Source organism: Macaca nemestrina, chromosome 7 (assembly GCF_043159975.1).
Source record: "Macaca nemestrina isolate mMacNem1 chromosome 7, mMacNem.hap1, whole genome shotgun sequence".
Classification (NCBI taxonomy): domain Eukaryota; kingdom Metazoa; phylum Chordata; class Mammalia; order Primates; family Cercopithecidae; genus Macaca; species Macaca nemestrina.
Window position 1 is genome coordinate 122,585,357 of NC_092131.1, and position 19,244 is coordinate 122,604,600.

At 47.4% G+C, this 19,244-nt stretch overlaps 1 pseudogene; it reads right to left on the reverse strand.

Moving 5' to 3' along the window:
* Window positions 1-12,803: 12,803 nt before the first annotated feature.
* Window positions 12,804-17,045, reverse strand: LOC105493162 (RWD domain-containing protein 1 pseudogene; annotated as a pseudogene).
* Between the last annotated feature and the right edge of the window lie 2,199 nt (window positions 17,046-19,244).

Genomic DNA, 19,244 nt, shown 5'->3' on the forward strand with positions numbered 1-19,244 from the left:
TTCTCTCCAGCTCCATGATTTGAAAATAGCTACTAATAAAATCAATAAACATGTCTAATTTTTGACAATTTTTGTCAGTGAAAAAAAAAAGGAATAAACACGTCCTGGCTGGTGGCTGGGACTTGTGTGAGCACGTGGAGTTGCTAGGGTGGGTTCTGGACCCTCCTCAACCCCTGCTCTTAGTGAATGCTGAAAACTAGGACACAGTTCCTCCAACCCTAGGTCACCCTTCCATGATTCTGTCTCCATCGCGGAATTCCTAAGCCCTTGACTTCCAAATCATGCTGTTACGGTGTCTGTGTTTTTCCTCTTTCTCATCCAAGAGCTGTTTCCTGGTGAGTCGGACATGTTGAGCCACATGTGGTAGAGCAGTGAAAGGTTCCAGAACCTGTAGGTGGTCCCTCCCCAGTGGGCTTGTAATCACTTCCCGGATTCCAAAGCCTCATTATGTGAAATCCAAGCTGGAAGCCCCATCCAGAGTTTGCCTCTCCCATCTCAGCTGTCAGCGGGTGCTTGAATTGTTTAGAACTGTTTGGAGGGAGGTGGGAGGACTGAGGCTCAGGAAGGTCTGTTTGCAAACTGCCCCCCAACGCCCCCCCCAACTTCTCCTTGTTGATGTTGGCCCTGGTGGAGTCTCCTTTGAGAGCAGTGGTCTCATCCTCTGGTGTCCCTGCTGTGGGCCTGCCAGCCTCACTGGGCTCAGAGGCGGAGCATTCGACTTGGGCCTAACTCTCTCACTGGGGTGGGGGCTGTGGGGCAAAAGGCGGGGATCTCAGGGAACAACTATTATCTTACTTGTTCACATTATCAGAATTAAACTTGAAATGAATCTAGACATCTTGTTGTACCATTCCTTCCTTAATACCTTCATAAAGAGGGACTGAACAACTCCTACAACCCAGAGCAGGTGCTATGGGGAGCTTCAAAGAATTATCACATACTAACCCTGCCCTTTAGGAATGAATAATGTAGAGACAGATAGGAGGTAGTCCGCTTTCTTTTTTTTTTTTTTTTTTTTTTTTGAGGCAGAACCTCACTCTGTCACCCAGGCTGGAGTGCAGTGATGCAATCTTGGCTCACTGCAACCTCCACCTTTCGAGTTCAAGCAGTTCTTGTGCCTCAGCCTCCTGAGCAGCTGGGACTACAGGCGCGTACCACTATGCCTGGCTAACTTTTGTATTTTTAGTGGAGATGGGGTTTCATCATGTTGGCCAGGCTGGCTTGAACTTCTGACCTCAAGTGATCAGCCTACCTCAGTCTCCCAAAGTACTGGGATTACAGGCGTGAGCCACCATGCCCAGCCTCCATTTATTCTTTTATGTATTGGGTCAACAATCTGTCACTGAGCCCTGCTTTGTCTCTTAGCTCTCAGGTATAAATGGATGTTTTTTGAGGGAAGAGGGAGGACTGAAGCTGAAGAGATTCTGATTCTATATGTCTACTCCCTTCTTGGGGCTAATGCAAATGGGGGATGTTGAGATGGGAAAATGCAGCCCTTAACCTGGGGTTGCACCAAGCCTAGCACACAAACAACTAGAGATGAGGCAGACTCTTTTAAGTGCCTTTATAAGGCAGAAAAAGTGAACTGGGAGTGTATAGGAGGCAAAGATCACGCCCAACTGGGGAACCCAAGGTGGCTTCCTGGAGTAGGCCACTAGCTGTGCCTGTAAGAATGAGGATAGGATTCCTTCAACTGGAGATGGAAAGTAGAGAATTGTAGGTACTTATAGATAATGGCAATGTGTAAGAAAACCCATGGAAAGGCTGGAAAAAGCAAGCTGTGCTCAGGAAACAAGTTCATTAGAAATTAAGCAGGAGAGATTATCCTCCTCTACTGAATAGCTATATGGTCTTGGCTGAGTCACTTAAATTCTCTGGGCTTTACTGCTTTGTGTATACAATGGGGAAAAGGCAGACAACTCCTGTGAAGTCCCCTTCCTTCCTTCCTTCCTTCCTTCCTTCCTTCCTTCCTTCTTTCCTTCCTTTCTTCCTTCCTTCCTGCCTGCCTGCCTTCCTTCCTGAACAAGACTAAGTCGCTGCCCTCATGGAATTGGGAGGAAGAAAATAATAAATAGGACAGGCCGGGCATGGCAGCTCATGCCTGTAATCCTAGCACTTTGGGAGGCCAAGGTGGGAGGATCACTGAGATGAGGAATTTGAGACCAGTATTGACAACATAGTGAGGCCTTGTCTCTACAAAAAATACAAAAATTAGCCAGGTGTGGTGGCGCACATCTGTAGTCCTAGCTACTTGGGAAGCTGAGGCAGGAGGATTGCTTGAGCCCAGGAGGTTGAGGATGCAGTGAGCTGTCATTACACCACTGTACTCTAGCCTGGGTGACAGAGCAAGACCCTGTATCAAAACAAAAGCAATAACCAAATAATAAATAAAAGAGAAAGTGCTAAATGCCTTGGAGAAAAATAAAGGAAGTGGAGAATGGGTAAGATAGCAATTTAAGCAGGATGTCAAGGCCAGGTTTGGTGATTCACACCTGTAATCCTAGGACTTCGGGAGGCTAAGGTGGGAGGATTGCTTGAGCTCAGGAGTTCAAGGCCAGCCTGGGCAACATAGTGAGACCCCCATCTTTATAAAACAATAGAAATTAAAACAAGATGTCAGGAAGTTCTCACTGATAAGATGACAATTGATCAACAACCTGAAGGAGATGAAAGAGGCAGCCATGTGGACATATGGGGAAGAACTGTCTTCTGGATAGAAGAGACAGGGAGTGCAAAAGCCTTGGGGTGGTTGCAAGCTTGGTGTGTTCAAGGCCCAGCAAAGTGGAAAGCATGGCTGGGATAAAGAAGAGTAGATCTGCTGGGCGTGGCAGCGCATGCCTGTAATCCCAGCACTTTGGGAAGCTGAGGCAGGTGGATCACCTGAGGTCAGGAGTTCGAGACCAGCCTAACATGGTGAAACCCATCTCTACTAAACGTATAAATTAGCCAGGCATGGTGGCAGGTGCTTGTAATCCCAGCTACTTGGGAGGCTGAGGCAGGAGAATCGCTTGAACCCGGGAGGCAGAGGTTGCAGTGAGCCGAGATCGCATCACTGCACTCCAGTCTGGGCAACAAGAGCGAAACTCCATCTCAAAAAAAAAAAAAAAAAAAAAGGTAGATCTCCATGGAAACTGGCTCCAGAAGGATGTATAAAACTGGTCCTCCTTTTGCCAGGGTAAGTTTCATTGTGTAATCAGAAATAGCTTGATTGGGCTGGTTAGCAGGAAGCACTTTCAATGCTAGCATTAGCAGCTGGCCCGAGTGCCTGGGGTGCCTGGTGCACCTGGGGGCAGTGATTGGCTGGGCCAATTGTCTGAGAGCCTACTTCCTGATGCACCGACTGCAGGGATTCTCCAGGAGCTCCTGCCCGGGACTCAGTTTGCAGCTGTCTTTGGAGCATAGCAGGGTATAGCACAGTGTCGCTCATGCCGCAGCAGCAGGCCTCTGGCACTAATGCTGCTACTCTTCTCACTGGACACTAGCCCTGTGCTGATCCTCAGTAAGGACACAGGACAGTGTGGGGAGAAAGCATTTGACAATTTAACAGAGCCCTGCTTCCCAATCCCCAATATCTCCTTTTGCCCCTGGCCTGGGAAGTTATTCCTTCCCTCATTCGACTAGCCAAAGGGTCCCTCGCTTGCTACTCAAAGGAAGCAAAGACTCATCAGAGCTCCAGGAACAAAGTAACTTTGGCTTTGGAGTCACCAAGGCTCAGGGATATCTATGGGGCTGAGAGATGAGGATGAGTGAGGATGGGGCTCTCAGGTCCCAGGGGAGAAACAAGATTATGATTGGGAGGTAGGAGAGGAGGCAGAGGAAGAGAAAGACTGCAGATGGTGGGGTCCCTTTGGAAGGACATTGTGGATGCTGCGGCCCTTCCAGGTCAAGTGCACAAGCAGAAGGGGTCACTGTGGGGTGTCCAGGCTGACTGGGGTCCCAGAGAGCATTCCCCAAGCTCTGGGTCCTGCTTGATGCTGGCTCCGTCTTATGGTCCTGTGTGCTCAAGAATGGGCTGGATGTGGACCCTGGGAACCCAGAGGCCAGACCACTGGGCTTCGGGGAGGATAACAATGTCAAACCCCCATATTAAGAGGAACAAATATTTATTACGTGCAGCATTCATTCTATAGCACTACACTTGTACTACCTCATTTAGTCCTCACAACAACCCATTACAGGAGGCACTATTTTTCTTCCTGTTTTACAGATGAGAAAATTGAAGCCATTATGAGGACAAATAACTTACCTAAGGTCCCAGGGCCAGCAAGAAGCATGGCTGGGATTTGAACCCAGACAGCCTGGTTCCAGAATCTATTCTCTTAACAGTTCCTAACATCCACCCCAACCCCCTTAACTCTCCATAAACCTTCCCAGAGTTTACATGCAATCCCAGGTAAAACAGTGAAGCGGAATCCCAAATTGACTACGATTACATTTCTACCACCTTCTAAAATGGGGCTCACTAGTGACATTTAGTTTACTTACAGGCTAATGAAGAGTGTGTGGACTAAGATTTCTCCCCATTGTGATAGACACCCAGAACTTGAGTACCTCTCCTGCTATTGTTGCTGCTCCTCCCACAGTCACCACCATTAGGTCACCTTCCATGGAGCAGGTCAGGAAATTGAGCCACCGCACCTAGGGCAAGAACAAAGGTACACCCACTACCGGGAATAGGGCTTCCCTTTTCCTGCTCAGGGGTTTCTGGTTCTTGGGCTAAGCCATTCTAAGTGGGTGAGGTTGAGGCACTTCTCACTGACTCCAGCGGAAGGCTTCCTGGGATTGACTGGAGGCATCCATCACCCCATTCATTCAGCCTATTATGCCCGCAGCTCTACCCTCATCTGGAAAGAATGAAGGCAGAAAAGCCCTATGGTCCCCTAATGCAAACCATTTGTGGAGTCAGAAGGCAAATGGATGTAATTCACATGGACATTCCAGCTTCTCTTTCAAGAGCCAGTGGTCAGTGTGGAGAGGGCAGGGTGTTTTTGCAGAAAAGGGACATTTCTCGTCAGACTGGACTCATTCTCCCGTAACATCCCTGGACCTCTTTGGGAAGCTGGGTCTGATCCCCTCTCGGTTCCCTCCAGATGAACCATGTGTGTGTACAAGAGGTCAGTGTTTTAGAAATTCCAGTTGGACAACTTTGGCACTGTCTTAATTTCTTACAGGTCACAGCCCAAGATACAATAATAGATTCGATATACCAAAGAATACTGAAAGGACACTTCAAAGTTATCATCCCATTTCTGCAGATTGTAAACTCCCTGAAGTCAGAGGTGTTTATAATTGGTTTGATCTCCATGATCTAGCACAACCCTATGAAGAGTTTTATCTCAACTTCCTTTCCAGCCTCTATTTCTCTATATGTCTCCTGACTGCCTGCCATCCTGCCACACCCAGCCTCTTTCCGTCCCTTGTAGACTGCCAAGCACTCTTGTGCCACAGGACCTTTGCACATGCTGTATCCAGTTAACCCCCATTACTTCTGAGCTCTTAGCTCAATTATCACATGCACAGGGAAGTCGGCCTCCCAGACTAGGTCAGTTCCCCCATTACAGATTCACAATACATTTTGTAACCCTCTTTGTTGCATCTGTGACAGTTGTTATTTTATACTTTTTCATATGAGTCTTTGGTTAGTATCTGTCTCCCTCTCCACATCGTCAACTCCATGAGGACAGGAACTGTGTCACCATCTCCCCCACTGCCTTGCCCAGTGCCCAGCACCTATTAAGTATGAAATGGTTACATCAGCATTTATTGGGTACCTGGTACTGTGTACCAAATGCTGAACAGCTCTGAAAAATAGATAGTAGCCTTCTTTTACAGATAAGTAAACTGAGGCCTAGAGAAGAAAGGAGACGTGCTCAAAGTCACACAGTGGCAAGGGCCAGAGGCAGACTGATTCCAATTCTTCTGACTCACACCCCAGGATCCTTTCCATCTGTGTTGCCACCTACATGTCTACTAATATGTTGAAGGATTAACCTGGTTATTTGGGATGGACAGCATCGGCCTTGCATGTAAATTTATAGACAGAAGAATTATTCCAATGTGAATTAGCAGAGCCCTTGCCCAGGAAACGAGGCTGTCTGGGTTCAACTCCAGGCCAGCCCCTCACTGTTCAGCTGGGGGCAAAAGTTCTCCACCCAGACAGTGAGCTGTGCTGGTTCTCTCATGCCTTCTGGGCCATGAACTCTGAGGGTGGTGAGGCAGGCATTTCCTGGGCCCCCAGTAATGTGCCTCTCAGTTATGCGATTTCTAGGGCAGGCCACATGCACACCAACTGCACTTTGGGAAACTGCCCCAGGTCCCGGTTCACAGAATTGCCAGGAAAATGACAGCTCTGAGTCCACATGAAAGGCATTCTTGGAAAATGTCTCTCCACCCTCCTCCTTCCCCAGCTGGAGAACTTTTTGCTGTGAATTGTTGCAGCAACTGCTGGGATCAGTTTGAGAGGAGGGAGCTGGGTCTCATTTCTTTATTGTTCCAATGTGTGCAGAATCAACTCAATTCTCCAGTAATTTCCCTTCTGTCCACCTCCCCGTGTAATGAAGATGCCCAGAGAAGTGGAAAGAGCAGACAAAGGGCTTTGGGTTCCCTGGACTCTCCTGCAAAGCTCCCCTGCCACATTCCAGACCCGATAACAAGTACAGAGGACGGGGGGGGGAGGGACTGTGGAGTCTGGGTTGTAAACGTCTCCCCTGCACCAAGTTACCAGGAAGTGGACAAAGAAGCAGCAAAGGGGCAGTTCCTCCATGTTGTCTGCACATCCCAGCAGCGACGGCCACGGTCATCACTAACAAAGATGCACCCATGGCGGTGGGTCTGGACAGGAGGAAGTGGAAAACGGTAAAGTAAGGCTGCAGACTTTCAGTGGGACATGAAGCTATATCGTATTTATTAAGCTTTTGCTCTCAAGTGGAGTTTTGTTTTTGTTTTTTTGTTTTTTGAGACAAAGTTTCGTTCTTGTTGCCCAGGCTGGAGTGCAATGGCGTGATCCTGGCTTAACGCAACCTCCGCCTCCCCGGTTCTAGCAATTCTCCTGCCTCAGCCTCCCAAGTAGCTGGGATTACAGGCATCTGCCACCATGCCTGGCTAATTTTGTATTTTTAGTAGAGACCCAGTTTCTCCATGTTGGTCAGGCTGGTCTTGAACTCCTGACCTCAGGTGATCCACCTGCCTCGTCCTCCCTAAGTGCTGGGATTACAGGTGTGAGCCACTGTGCCTGGCCTGTTTTTTTTTTTTTTTTTTTTTTTTTAAATAGACACAGAGTCTTACTATGTCACCCATGCTGGTCTCCTCAGCCTCTCAAAGTCCTGGGATTATAGGCATGAGCCACCATGCCCAGCTTCAAGTGGAGTTTTGTTTGCACTGAGCCCCTTCAGGGGAGCAGGGATGAGTACCTTCTCACACTTCAGGGATTATATTTCCAACAGCTCCAGTTCTGTAGAGTAGCACTGTCATATATACATTTCTTTTCTTTTTCTTTTTTTTTTTTTTTTTAAGAGAGAGAGAATCTCGCTCTGTCACCCAGGCTGGAGTGCAGTGGCACTACCAAGCCCACTGTAACCTCCGCCTCCTGGATTCAAGTGAGCATGTCTGGCTAATTTTTGTATTTTTAGTAGAGATGGGGTTTCACCATGTTGGCCAGATGGTCTCAAGCTCCTAACCTCAAGTGATCCACCCCCCCTCAGCCTCCTAAGCGCTGGGATTACAGACGTGAGCCACTGCGCCCAGCCTCCTGTAGACCTTTCTGCGTGGGATGGGAATGTTCTGTCTTTGAGCCATCAGTAGAATAGCCACCAACCGCATGTGGCCACTGAAATATGGCTAGTGCAACCCAGGAACTGAATCTTTACATTTCGTTTAATTTGAATCAAGTTAAATAGCCACATGCGGTTAATGGCATCTTATTGGATGCTGCAGTTCTAGAGTTTGGCTACTCAAAGCGTGGTCTGATGACCAGCAGCATCACCTGAGAGTTCATTAGAACTAAGCTCCACCCCGGGACTATTGAATCAGACTCGTTTTAACAAGATCCCCAGGTGCTCTGTGTGCACATTAACATTTGAGAAGAGTGTCTCTGGAGCACTGCCAAGAACAAAGGAGCAGCAGGTAAAAAATAACAAAGAAGAAGAAAAAAAAGGCTGCTGGACTGGGAGAACAGCTATCACAAATTCTCTGTACCTTTCTCATAGAATTCCCTCCACACTCATTTAGGGTATACTAATGCTTGCTTTGGACACAATTCCAACATCTTTGGCTATAGTGTGTTATTTTCCAGCCTGCAATAGATTAGAAGCAGCAGTATAGAAGCAGCTAGAGGCACAATTAGAGCATCTTTACCACTACTGCAAAGTGCTACATGAATGTAAAAATGCTGATTGCCCATGCCATTTTAGAAGGAGAGGTCTGGAGCATCTCTCCAAGACTGTATTAGAATTTCTTTACTAGCATTCTGCAAGCCAGGGCAGGGTTCCAAAATTTCATTTTTAAGTACATGTTAGTGTCTGGTACAGATAATAAAACACATGCTGCATGCCGATGAAATTTAATGTTCAAGCTAAATAATAAAATGTTTTATTTATGGGCAAATTTTATATCTCCCCATAGGGAGATAAGTTAGTGTGCAAGCCCTTCCCACTTCTCCTAGGTCTGATGCGAAGCCAGCTTGTCTCCCCTTGATATCCCAGGGGAAAGACAGGGGTTGGAGGGGGTGGCGGGGTGGGGGTAAGGTAAGGAATACAGGGAGAGAAGGTTCTATACTTATTAGCCTGGGTACAATGTGGCTGAATGACAATTTTACTGGGGTTTCGGTGTAAGAACAGTGGAGGAAGCAGTTAAATAGGACTACCTTTCTGACCTTGGCCGAGTCTCAGTTGTTGGGTTAGGTAGGATTGATGGAGAGGGTTGTATTTGAGAACTTAAAAAAAAAAAAAAACAAAAAAAAAAAACTCTAAAGAGACCACAGATGATTATGATTATGCTAGGAAGGATTCCTAGACCTTACTAGACCTTATCCTTATCAGCTTGCTCTTTCATTTCAGGATTCAATCAGCAAATGTTGATTAAGCTCTTACCATGTGCCAGGCATTGATCCTACGTAATGGGGATAAAGAGCATGAAGCAAATCAGAGGCCTTGTTCTCAAGGAGCTTGCATTCCAAGCATGTGTTATGGGACATAAACATGTGCACAAGTTATTTGGGGAAGTGAGAAGGGCTATAGAGAAGATAAAACTGGTAGAGAGGTCTGGCAGTGGTCAGAGAGGGCTTCTTAGAAAAAGTCACATTTGGATTGAGTCCTGAGATTTCATGGGAAGGAGGCAGCCCCTGAAGGTCTAGACGAAGGGCATTCCAAAGAGAAGGACCAGCAAGGGGCCGACAGCATGTGTCACCACATTCCAGGAAAGTGGGGGAGTGGAGTGAGACAGGGTGGGGGTCTGGAGGAGGGGGAGACCATGCAGGGCCATGGTAAGGTGGTGGAATAAGCTGTGTCTCAAGCAGAGGAGTGATATTGTCAAAGCTCACCCTGGCTGAACTGTGGCAGTTTGGGGAAGAAGCTGTTGTATTCCAGGTGACAGACAATGGTGGCTTGACTGGGGGCAGTTGTGGAGGTATAAGAAGAGGCTGGATTTAGGATATATCCTGCAAAGGGAGCTGATGAGTCCTTCTGATGAATTGGATGCTCGTGCAAGGGTTGAGCTCCGTTGTCTGAGCAAATGGGTGAATGGTGGCATCATTTGGAGGAGAAAACTAGTATTTTTCTTTCTTTGTTTTTTTTTTTTCTTTTCTTTTTGAGACGGAGTCTCGCTCTGTCACCCAGGCTGGAGTGCAGTGGCACAATCTCGGCTCACTGCAATCTCTGCCTCCTGGGTTCAAGCGATTCTCATGCCTCAGCCTCCTGAGTACTGAGATTACAGACATGCACCATCATGCCAGGCTAATTTTTGTATTTTTAGTAGAGATGGAGTTTCACCATGTTGGCTAGGCTGGTCTCGAACTCCTGCCTCAGGCTATCTACCCACCTCAGCCACCCAAAGTGCTGGAATTACAGGTGTGAGCCACCATGCCTGGCTGAGAAAACTAGTATTTCTTTAAGTTTGAGATGCCATTAACTATCCAGGAGGAATAATATTTAGGAAGTTGGATGTGAGTTTAGAGCTCTTAGAAAAAGGCAGGGGTTGGAGATTTTTTAAATGTGAGGGTCGTCAGCACATAGAAAGTGTTGAAGCTATAGGAATGAGAACAGAGAACACTTAGAAAGGGATAAGAGAGAAGACTGAGCCCTAGGCATACTACCCTTTAGAGAACTGATGGAGGAGGAGGAACCAGCAGATGAGACTAGGAAAAATGGCTGGAGACGAAGGAGGAGAAGCTAGTGGAATTTGTCACCATGTCAAATGCTGCTAGAAATTTGAGTAAGATGAAGACAGAGAAGTGATCTGTAACTCTGGGCTGGTATAGGTCACTGGTGACTCTGAGAAGGGGCTTTTTAGAGTCAGCATGGATAGAAGAGCTCCATTAGAGTGTACAGAGGTATTTACGTATATACCAAGGACACCAAGAAATGAGTAACATCAGTTGGCTCCAGGGGGCGGGAAACCAGGTGGCTGGGAACAGGAGTGGAGATAAACTTGCTTTTCATCATGTGTTTCTTTTGTACTATGTTACAAGCACCTATTCACAATGCCACAATGGGGTGAGGAAAGAATGGGCAGTAAAACAGAAGAGTGGGGACACCAAATATAGACAACTCTGTGGAGATGTGCTGGGAAAAGGAAAAGAGAAATGGTTTGATGTGGGGCCACACTAAGGTTTCCTAAGAGTATGTTTATGCATGGATGAGAGTGGTCCTGCAGAGAAAGACAGATGGACAGTGTGGGAAGGAGAGGTCATAACTGCAGAAGCAAGATCCTTAAAGAGGCCCAGGTGGGGCTGACCTGAGACAGGAGTGAGGACAGACATTTCATCTCATGTGGCAGGAAGGAAGGTGGGGCTGTAGGTTTAAATACAGTGCGATGGTGGAATAGGCAGGGGAGATGCTGTGGTCATCATTCAGGGTGTCTGTGTTGGGGCGGGGAGAAGGTATTGAAGTTTCAAGAAAAGAGAATGGAGGCCTGGCCGCTACCCACTCTCCTGTTACAGCCACAGTCTCAGTTGCTGCAGGATGCCTGGGTGTCTGGGCAATCCGTGGACAGCAGTGAGGGCCACAATGACAGATTACGGCAGAGTAGAGCAGTGACCTGGAGGTTAGGGAGTCCATCTACCCTGCCTCCTTCACAGACAGATGTCTCCCAGCTACTCCTGCATAGCTCCAGTCCTGCTCACATTCTCTCACCAGCAGTACATCCGTGCTGTAAGGATGTTCAGGGGATGAGTGAAGAGGAGTCTGAAAGTGTCATTAACTGGCTTGATTGCACCTTGATCCAACTCTGCTAACAACTAGTCTTCCAAAATACAAATGGACTCTCATTGTACCGCATTCTCCTTCAGTAGTGTTTCACTTGATGAGGTCCTGCTAAGTATTATCAGAAAATCTACCCTGACCAGGTGCAACAGCTCATGCCTGTAATCCCAGCACTTTGGAAGGCCGAGGTAGGAGGATCGCTCAAGCCTAGGAGTTTGAGAGCAACCTGGGCAATGGGTGAGATCCTTGCCTCTACAAAAAAATTAAAAAAAAAAAATTAGCTGGCCACTGATCTGTTCTGTCTCTACAGATTTGGCTGAGCTTCATTCTACTGATCTTTCCAACCACTTTATTCTAGTTGTCCCTCATGGTGGCAGCCCTTCTTGGGCTCCCTCAGGGTTGCCCCATACTCTGAGCATCCATGACTGTCCTTGGCTCCTCAATACCCCAAAGCCAACAACAGTCCAAAACCAACATCATATTGTCTCCACTCCATCATCACCAACCCAATGCCAATATCCAAGGCCAACACCTCAAATTCACCCATCCCCTTGTCCCATCAGTATCTCTCCCCAAAGCTATCTGGTCTGTTGCTACCAGCTGCTCTTCTGAATTCCTGGTAGTCCCAGTTCTGTCCCATTCTTGTATTCCCATGCTACTCTACCCCTACTCCCTAGTGGCCCCTCACCACCAAGAAGCATCCAAGGAGCCCAAGGACCACAGCCCAAGGTCCTCTCAGCCAAAGAAGAATCAAGGCAGGCCTCCAAATGCAGAGGAACCCAACTAGAAGGGAAGTATTTCCACCTTTTTCTTCCCAGAGACACTCCACCCCAAATTATCACACTTCAAGTTTATGACCCTAAACCTCAACTAGGCAGGCACTCAACACTGCCAAACAAACCTCAAACTGCCTTAGGAAATCCGCTTACCATTCCCTAGAGTGATCATTTCATACATTCTTTCCTCTTTAATTTGAAATTTTAAGTCAGTTTATTAAGTTCAACATGAAAACTATCAGAAGAATATCCTCAGCTTGGCATGGTGGCTCATGCCTGTAATAACAGCACTTCGGGAGGATAAGGTCGGAGGATTGCTTGAGACCAGGAGCTCGAGACCAGCCTGGGCAATATAGACCTTGTCTCTACAAGAAATTTTAAATATTAACCATATGTGGTGGTGCACACTTGTAGTCCCAGCTACTTGGAAGGCTCACAGGGGCCCGGGAAGTTGAGGCTGCAGTGAGCTATGATCATACCACTGCACTCCATCCTGGGTGACAGAGCGAGACCCTGTCTCAAAAAAAAAAAAATTCTCCTTATAATTATTTCTTCTTGGAGAAAAGGAAAGGAAAATCAAAACCCTCTGAGCATAGCCAGGATGCTGTGACAGTCAAGCCTCTCTAAAGATGGGGACAGTCCTCTGGTCAGTGAAGTCACTCTCTGGGTCAGCAGGATTGGAGTCTGGATCATCCTTCTCATCCTCCAGCTCAGGTCATCCATTTCCTGGAACAAAGACTTAATTTCTTCCACGTTGTTTCCAGCATCCTCCAAGAACTGGATATCAGATGTGTCAAGATTTGGATCTGTTTCAAGTAGCTGTTTCCCACTTAATTTATTTTTTCCTGCTTGTTCTTCCATCCATTTCTTTTTAATTTCCAAGCCTTCTGCAGCAAATTTGGACTTCCAATTTAAGACATTCTCAATTATAACAGGAATGCCATGGAATAATTGCTTTTCAGCTTATTTGGATTCTTTCTGTTTCTTTTTTTTTCTTCTCTTCTAGTTTTTTTATCTGATCTACTTCTTTTAATTTTTCTTGCACAACTGTCACTACAGATCATCACCATACCAAGATTTTCTTCAGCCTGTAATGCTAAGAATTTTTAAATGTCTGAGACATTATCTTCTAGATTTTCTGAGAATGCTTCATAAAGGCAGGGTTTATCTGGGTATTTCTCCTTGTCTGTAAACTTGAGGGTAGTCTGGACAGTTTCATCATTTTCTCCAGCCTTAGATGTCACAGTAATGGTGAAGCTGGGTGAATTTCCTTTTTTTTTTTTCTTTATTATTATTTTTTGAGACTTACTCTGTTGCCCAGGCTGGAGTGCAGTGGCACAATCTCGGCTTACTGCAGCCTCCACCTCCTGGGCTCAAGCCATCCTCCCACCTCAGACTCCTGAGTAGCTGATTCTACAGGTGCCCTGGTTTGGGCGGGTGGCAGTAGTGGCACCCGGGGAGCTCCCACCAGCTCCACGGAGTGTGCAGCCCCAGCCGAGCCTCCCTGCTGCAGCCTGCATTCTGGCAGCCACTGTCCTCAACAGCCCTGTACCCAGCACATAGGCCTGCAGCTGAGTGTAACCAGGGTTTGGTGGCTCACGCCTGTAATCCCAGCACTTTGAGAGGCCGGGGTGGGAGGGTCACTTGAGCCCAGGAATTCAAGACTAGCCTGGGCAACAAAGCAAGACCTCATCTTTAAAAATAATATAAAAATAAATGAGTGTATTGAATGTATAAACAATATCTTTGCCAACAAGGAGTGATGCCAAAAAGCTGGACACATTTTTTTGCAATGAGCATATATTACTCTTACAATCAGAACAATCAGAAGAAAACAAATTATTTTTTATGGAGTCTCACTCTGTTGCCCAGGCTTGAGGGCAGTGACTGGATCTTGGCTCAATTCAGCTTCTGCCTCCTGGGTTTAAGCGATCCTCCCACCTCATCCTCTCGAGTAGCTGGAATTACAAGTGAGAGCCACCACACCCAGCTAATTTTTGTATTTTTAGTAGAGATGGGGTTTCACCATGTTGGCCAGGCTGGTCTCAAACTCCTGACCTCAAGAGATCCGCCCGCCTTGGCCTCCCAAAGTGCTGCGATCACAGGCATGAGCCACTGCACCCAGCCAAGAAAACAGATTTTTTAAGTGGTGGTGGCCCTTGGAGTTCTGCCTCAGTCCTCCGTTTTCTCATCAAATGGCCTCCCTGCACTCAGTCCTTTATGCCTGTGTTCCCCTCTCACGTGGCCACTGTCAACTCCCACAAAACTCATCTCCCCTGCTTCTCTTCAGGCCCAGGTAGCCAGGTGCCTGCAGGGCCTCTCCCCTGTTGCAAACATACCCGTCATCTCCAGGCCTCTGCCCCAACCTGCTCCACTTCCTCTTCCCCACCTCAGCGACCAAACCCTACCATCCTCCTTGTGCTCCAGCCAGCATCCTGGAGGCCTCTTGGACTCCCCTGGCCCATATCCACCCCACCACCGAGCCCTGGCCTTCCACCTCACATGATCCTTCCTCCCATCCCTGCTGCCACCACTGCCCGCCGTGGTCCTCTCGTTTCTCCTGTGAGGGCACCAGCTGCCCTGCCTCTATTCCTTTTTCAGCCAACCCATCCTCCACACTTTAGCCAGAGTCACCGTCCTCCAGTGTAAATAGGGTCACCTGACACCCCTTCTTAAATATCTCTATCCTCATAGTCTGCATGATGAAGTCCAAATTCCACTGTATGGGCTATTCACGGTTCTCTGCCTACCTCTCTATGTCCCGGTCTCCAGCTCCTCCTGTGCAGGGAACACCTCCAGGCCCTGTGTCTGCTGTTACCTCTGCCTGGAATGCCCTCTCCCTCTTACACTGGAAAACCACCCGTTACAGGGCTCTGTTCTGTGAAGTCTTTCCTCACCTATCCAAATGGAGGCGTGGTTCTCTCCTTCACATTCCCATTCAACTGTGTACCCCCCTCCCCACCCCTGACTGTGTGCCCTCAAGGGCAGGGCCCTGTGCAGCCTTAGCACCTGGTGCTGGCCTGGCACCGAGTTGAGTACTCATTCCCTGAGAACCTGCATAAGGTGCCCACACCAGGCCTTCCCAGTGGCTCTCAAAATGAGACCATGTGGGACCTGGGAGGTAGCCATGGCCCTCGCAGGTAAAGATGGTGACCTCCTTCTTCTTGGCCGTGTCCCATTGCCCAGCACAAGGCCTGGCAATAGTAGGGGCTCAATAAACACTCACTGAGGAGACAGAGGCATACAGACATGAGTAAAATGAACGCTGGGGCTGAAAAGGTCCAGAGACCTCCTGCTAGCCCACATCACCCACATATGCCTCAACATTTCACAAAGGAGGAAGTTGAGGTGCCCCCAAGGGCAGGGACTTTCCCAAGGTGAAACACTGGATTCCTTCCTTGCCAAAAGACCAAAACCCAGATGTCCTTCTTCCCAAGATTTCCTCTCCAAAATCTACAAAGGCAAAAAGGCTCCAAAGAGCAGGTGGGGATTATTGCTGACACCCCCAGCCCCATGCCTGAGCACACACTGTGGGCCAAGCTTAGTGTTGGTGTTCTCAGGCATTACTGCATGTGCTCCCACGTCGACATGAGGAGGGAGGCACTATTATTATCTCCATCTTACATCTGAGAAATTGGAGGTTCAGGCTGCTGAAGTCACATGGCAAGAAAGTGCAGAGGCCGGGCATGGTGGCTCACATCTATAATTCCAACATTTTGGGAGACTGAAGTGGGAAGATCGCTTGAGCCCAGCAGTTTGAGACAAGCTTGGGCAACATAGTGAGATACCATCTCTAAAAAATATATATATACACACACACACACACACACACACACACACACACACACACACACCACAGTGGTGTGATGGCATCCGCCTATAGTCCCAGCTATAGGAGGCTGAGGCAGGAGGACTGCTTGAGCCCAGGAGTGTGCACCACTGCACTCCAGCCTGGGTGACAGAGCAAGACCCTGTCTCCAATAAATAAATAAATAAATAAATAAATAAGTGCTGGAGACAAAATTTGAATTCTGGGCTGGGCGCGGTGGCTCATGCCTGTAATCCCAGCACTTTGGGAGGCCGAGCTGGGAGGATCACTTGAGGTCAGGCCAATATGGTAAAATCCCGCCTCCACTAAAAATACAAAGATTAGCTGGGCGTGGTGGTGCGCGCCTGTAATCCCAGCTACTCGGGTGACTGGGGCAGAATTGCTTGAGCCTGGGAGGCAGAGGTTGCAGTGAGCCAAGATCGTGCCACTGCACTCCAGCCTGGGCAAAAGACCAAGACTGTGTCTCAAGGAAAGAAAAAATTGAACTCTGTTTGGCATGACCCCAAGATTGGCATTCTCACATTCCACCCTCTGCCCCAGAATGGCTTGGCTAGGAGTGCCTGAGGGGTGGGGCTGGCAAAGCAGTGCCTCCTACATGAGGGAGAGGGAGAAGGCCTGATAGGGCGATGGCCTCTCTGGGACCTGGTCCAGCACTAGGAAGCCTGAGAGGAAGGGGCCTCTCTTCCCAAACACTCTATGGCAACATGGCACAGGCCTTTCTCCACCCCTGCCTCTGCTGGTCTCAAAATGTGGGGTGCATTTCAAAGGGGATAAACCTGAAGGGCTTCTATTCAGGTGAGAGAAAGGCAGGATCCAAATAAGAGTCAGGTTACACCCAGAGATGTTCAAAGCTCTTGTCATGGGGCATGGGGACTCTTCTCCTCTATGCCCCATAGGCCCATCCAGTCCCTTCTCCACAAGCTAAACATGCCCATCTGTGTCCCCAAACCAGCAACAGTTGTTGGTTTTCAACTGGATAAAGTCCAGATCCCTTAGCTTGGCATTCAAGCTGCTCTGGGATCCCATTTTTGACTGTTTGTCCTACCTCATTCTCTCACTAAGCAAGCTCTTTGCATCATCAAGTTAGGCTGCTCACCATTCCTCTAAACATGTTTGCTGCTTTCCTGCCTCCGAGGCTTTGCCCATGCCTTTCCCCCTAGAGTGCTTTTCATTCCCATGTTCTCCTATTGAATCTTACCATCCTGGATGGGCACGGTGGCTCATGCCTGTAATCCCAGCACTTTGGGAGGCCAAGGCGGGCGGATCACTTGAGGTCAGGAGATGGAGACCAGCCCGGCCAACGTGGCGAAACTCTGTCTCTACTAAAAATACAAAAATTAGCCATGTTTGGTGGTGCACACCTGTAATCCCAACTACTCAGGAGGCTGAAGCAGAATTGCTTGAACCCAGGAGGCAAAGGTTGTAGTGAACTAAGATCGCGCCACTGCACTGGAGCCTGGGCAACAGAGTGAGAGGTTTTCTCAAAAAAAAAAAAGGAAAGAAAGAAATTTTAAGCCCAGGTGCACTGGCACCTTCCCCTTCCATAGAATTTTTTTTTTTTTTTCCCTCTGTTAAATCCCAGGGCGCTTCACTTTGTACAGACCTGCTGACTCATGTGTGGATTATCTGCGTCTGTGCCCTTCTCCTAGATACTACATGTGAGGGCAGCAGCAGCCTCCTACTCATCACCATATCCCCCAAGGGCCATGTGCTCAGTAGGTGCTCTAGGAATGCCTATCGGACTGATAAAGGCATGAATGGACTCCTAAAATCAGTGGGAAGCATTTCTGATCCAGAGACACCTGCATTTTAACAGGGACCACCACTTGCCCTAATGCAGAAAAATTATCCAAAACTAGGAAATAAAGCAAAAGGAGTATTATGTGCCCTTTAAAAATCTCCTTAGAGTATGTCTGACTTACTATTTACCATTGGTTAGTGCCCAGACTTTGTAAAAATTGATGTTAACTGTAAAAATTGATGTTGCAAATAATTTCTATATACTTCAAAAAGAACAACCCTGATGGTTATGATTTGGTTTTCCTGCAGGACATTAAACAGTTTTGTATCTTACATAGCCATCTTAAGTAACCAGCATTCTTACTTAGCCATCTTAAGTAGTCAGCATTCTTTTTTCACTGACCATACTTCAATTTCTAATATCTTCCTTTAAACCATCTTTGCCATTCTGCTGGGTTCCCTCATTCGTAAGTTAAACAAATCTTTCACTTGTGTTCACTATACGTTTATATAAGAGTTATGTCTTTTAAATTTTTGAAAATTATGCTTTGACACAACTTTGGGCACATTTAAAATCATCTGTGGGGCATTTAAAAGATACAAATCCCAGCACTTTGGGAGGCCAAAGCAGGCAAATCACTGGAGCCCAGGAGTCTGAGATCAGCCTGGGCAACATGGCAAAAACCTGTCCCTACAGAAAATAAAAATAAAAAAATTAGCCAGGCATGTTGGCGCACACCTGTGGTCCCAGCTACTCAGGAGGCCAAGGCAGGAGGATTGCTTGAGCCTGGGAGGTTAAGTCTGCAGTGAGCCATGATCATGCCACTGCACTACAGCCTGGGCAACAGAAGAAGACCCTTTCTCAAAAACAAAAACAAAGAAAAATACAGAAACCCAGGTTCTACCTCTGGGATTCTGATACAGAAACTTCTGGGTGGGACTTTGCTGCCTGTTTCTTTAGTACTCTCAGAGAATTCTAATTAATAGTCAGAGCTGAGAACCTCTCTACTAAAGGGCAACAGCCTTTATTAGGCTTGTTTGTTACCACAAACAAGCACTCGTTAAATGTTCGCCATTATTGCCTGGCACAGTGCATGTACCTCTAATCCTAGTTACTTGGGAGGCTGTGGCGGGATGATTACTTGAGCCAGGAGTTCAAGTCTGTAGTGCAATATGATTGTGTTTGAAAATAGCCACTGCACTGTAGCCTGGGCAACATGGTGACACTCCATCTCTTTAAAAAAAAAAAAAAAAAAGTTACCCATTGTTATTGTTAGCTCTGACAATGGAACTTCAGACACAGGGATGAAGATTTGGTATAGTGGTACTCTGGGTGTTCCTGAAATCATACCAACTTTACACTGGGTCTTTTGGATCATGAGAGGCCATGGTATACAATACTGGGTGTATCACTGTATTAGTTTCCTTGGCTGCTATAACAAATGGCCATACACTTAGTAGCTTGCAACACAGATTTATTATCTT